The following is a 3,276-nucleotide window of genomic DNA, read 5'->3' as shown; positions in this document are numbered from 1 at the left end:
GGGGGGGGGGACAAGGTGCTTGCTGTGTGTGCACGAGGACCTAAGTCATATCCCAGCACCCATGTGAAAAGCTAAGCATGGCTACATTTGCCTGTAAGCCCATCCCTGCTGTGGGTGGGAACAGGAGAATCACTGGGACTTACATTGGGACTTCCTAAGCCTAGTTCCAGGACCAATAAAAGTCCCTGTCTCAAAGGAGTAAGGTCAATAGCAACAGAGCAGGATACTGGTCTTCCTTTTAGCTCAACGTGTGCACAGGCACAGGCACCAGCACACACATGCACATAACACACACACACACACACACACACACACACACATAGATATAGATACATGCATGCATGCACAGCTGTAATGGTAAAAGTTTTTTAAGGACTCAAGGCTATGAAATTTGCACAGGTTTCATGGCCTCTCTTAGAAGACTCTTGCTTCTCAAGAACCTTAGGGCTAACATTGAGTCTGATAAATAAGAGAGACTCAAGAGAAGGGGAGACACTGAGGGATGGGTTGGAATTCCTTAGTAGGAAGGAAGCCCTCTGCAGGCCCCCCCCCCCCGTATTCCTTCTCAAAGATACACCATGTGGCTGGTCTCACACAATAACATTGAAATGTGAGTTTGAATTTGTTATTTAGGAGAACACACAGCTAGTTATCTGGAACAATTTGATCTTTTTTGGGGTAGACTGTGTTCCAATAGCAGGCAATGAATTGCCAAGCATGAAGTTGGGCCACCCAAAAAGAGAATACAGATTTAAAGCTTAATTTCTGCAACTCACTCACAAATGTTTAAACATTAACCATCATAACCATAAAAAATTGGCCATGGAGTTAGTTTGGTGGGGGTGGGGGTAATGGCAGTATAATCTTTTCTTTTATTTTTTTTTTCATTTTTTTTATTTTTATTTTGGCAGTATAATCTTACCTCATTAATTTTCTTTTTCATTTTACATTACAAGTTTTGCCACCAGTAAAATGGGACAGTGCCCATCAAACTGAACAAGGGGTCCTCTCTGGGGTAATGTAATGCCTGCTTCCTAACTACCTGTGCCCGTTACCTTCAGCGCTCCTGAAGAAGTCTAATTAATCATGGGGAGTGCAGTCCTCGCAAGATCATGGAACTTGGAATTGTGGGTAACGTACTCCCACTTGGAGACCAGCCCATTGAACTGCTTCCGTTGACTAGAGAAGGAACTGGATCCAGAAAGTGGAGTGATCTGCTCAAAGTCAGGTGGCTGGAGTCCCAAACTCACCTCCTCTCCAGGCTCCTTCCTGACCAGTCACCAACATGAAATCCCCTCCTGGGAATCCCCTCATGCTCACGGGAACCCCATAAGTTGGCAGGACCTGGAGAAAATTTGTGGTCTATGCTCAAATGATTTGAATTAATTCACTGCCATAGTCTCAGCAAAGAAAATGAGAGGTTAGGCTGTGCGGTGGCGGTGCACGCCTTTAATCTCAGCACTCAGGAGGCAGAGGCAGGTGGATCTCTGTGAGTTAGAGGCCAGCCTGGTCTACAAGAGCTAGTTCCAGGACAGGAACCAAAAGCTATGGAGAAACCCTGTCTCAAAAATCCAAAAAAAAAAAAAAAGGAAAAGAAAAAGAAAAAAAATACAAAATGAGAGGTTAGAAGGCAGAGGGCAAGAAACAAGGACGACTTAAGCATGGCAAAACACACCATGATCTACTTCCAAGATTTTTTGGGTTTTTTGTCTATTATAATATGATCACATGGGGATGCTCATATATCCCAAAGTGACCTTTTTTCCTCTCTGGTTGCTTGGTGAGATGAGGTGCTGAGTGCTCAAGATCCTTCTGGATTATGCTGTGCAGCTGAACTCTCTGCGCTAAAGGAAGTGTTTCAATTCAAACATCACTGTTACGTACACCATCCCCCAGCCACATGTTGCTACTGAACAATCACGTGGTGGCTGAAGGTTTCATTTACTCTTAATTAATTTAAGTTTAAATAGCCATCTGTGCCAAAAACTACTCGGTTGGATTCCACAGTTCTAAATAAACGAAGACTGCCAAAGCATATCAACTCGACCTAAAAGCTCGTTCTAATTTAAGAAGAGTGAAATAATGGATGTTGAAATCGGATTTCTCCACAAAATATGGCAGTGCCAAAAATAACTATCAATCGGGGTCCTTCGGCTGTAAGCAGTGGAAAGCAAACTCAACGAACGTAATAAAAGAGAACACTAGGGTTCCTGGAACATCTCTGGAAATCCAGCAAGCTGGGCTCAGCGGCTGCGTGGCCAGAGACAGGTTAGTATCACCCTGAAGATCTGGCTTACAGGTTGTCTGTCCACAGCTTGCTCTGCTGACCCCACAGATGCTGGGCTCTGGGTGCCTCCCCTGTCACCCTACTCCTAGGAACTCCTGAGCCTGCTGTCACAGAGGTGTCAGACTGGCTCTTGTGGTGCCTGCCACTTTAAGCCACCAGCTCAGGACTCCAAACCCAGGACAGGGACACTGATAGACCACGTCCAGTCCGTGTCTTTCTGTGCCATCAGTGAAGGGGAGGCTGGAATAACGGAAAGCTGACTTCTGCTGTGGACGGCAAACTCCTGACCTGAGCAAACAAATCAAACATCTATGGTGCCTAGAAATGAGGTCAGTGTATAAAGTCACAGAGTCTCTGGATAGGTGGTTAGAGTTACAGAATAGAATACATGGGACCTGGCGTGGGGAGGGTGTAAGCAGATTATGTTTATATGTGTGTGTTTATGTATATTTATACATGTGTGTATAGTTTTGTGTATATATATATATGTTTGAGTATATGTATAATTTGTGTTTATGTGGGGAAGTTGTACTTGCTTTGTGTGTATATGTGCCTGTGTATTTCTGTGTTTAATGTTTATTTATATGGGTATTTATGTGTTTGTGGGATATGCATGTGTATCTGAGTATGTTTAAATATGTACATGTATGTTTGTTTGTGGGCATATGTGTATATGTGTTTTTTAGGTATATGTTTGCATGTGTTTGTGTCTATGTGTGTTTGGTTTTCTGTGCATGTGTGTATATGTATATGTGTATTTGTCTGTGTTTCTCTGTAAATGTGCATGTATTTTTTGTGCATATGTGGATGTGAATATGTGTGTGTTTGTGTTCTATGCATTTGTGCTTGTGTGTCTGTGTTTGTATTTTCTGTGTCTGTGTCCTTCTGTAATGTGTATGTGTGTGCTGTGTATTTGTGTGTGTGTGTGTGTGTGTGTGTGTGTGTGTGTGTGTGTGTGTGTGTGGTCTTGCTGGGGAATTTAAACCATA

This window comes from Microtus ochrogaster, linkage group LG5 (genome assembly GCF_000317375.1).
Source record: "Microtus ochrogaster isolate Prairie Vole_2 linkage group LG5, MicOch1.0, whole genome shotgun sequence".
In the NCBI taxonomy this organism is placed as follows: domain Eukaryota; kingdom Metazoa; phylum Chordata; class Mammalia; order Rodentia; family Cricetidae; genus Microtus; species Microtus ochrogaster.
The sequence above is the reverse complement of the archived record's forward strand: the minus strand, read 5'-3'. Positions refer to the sequence as shown.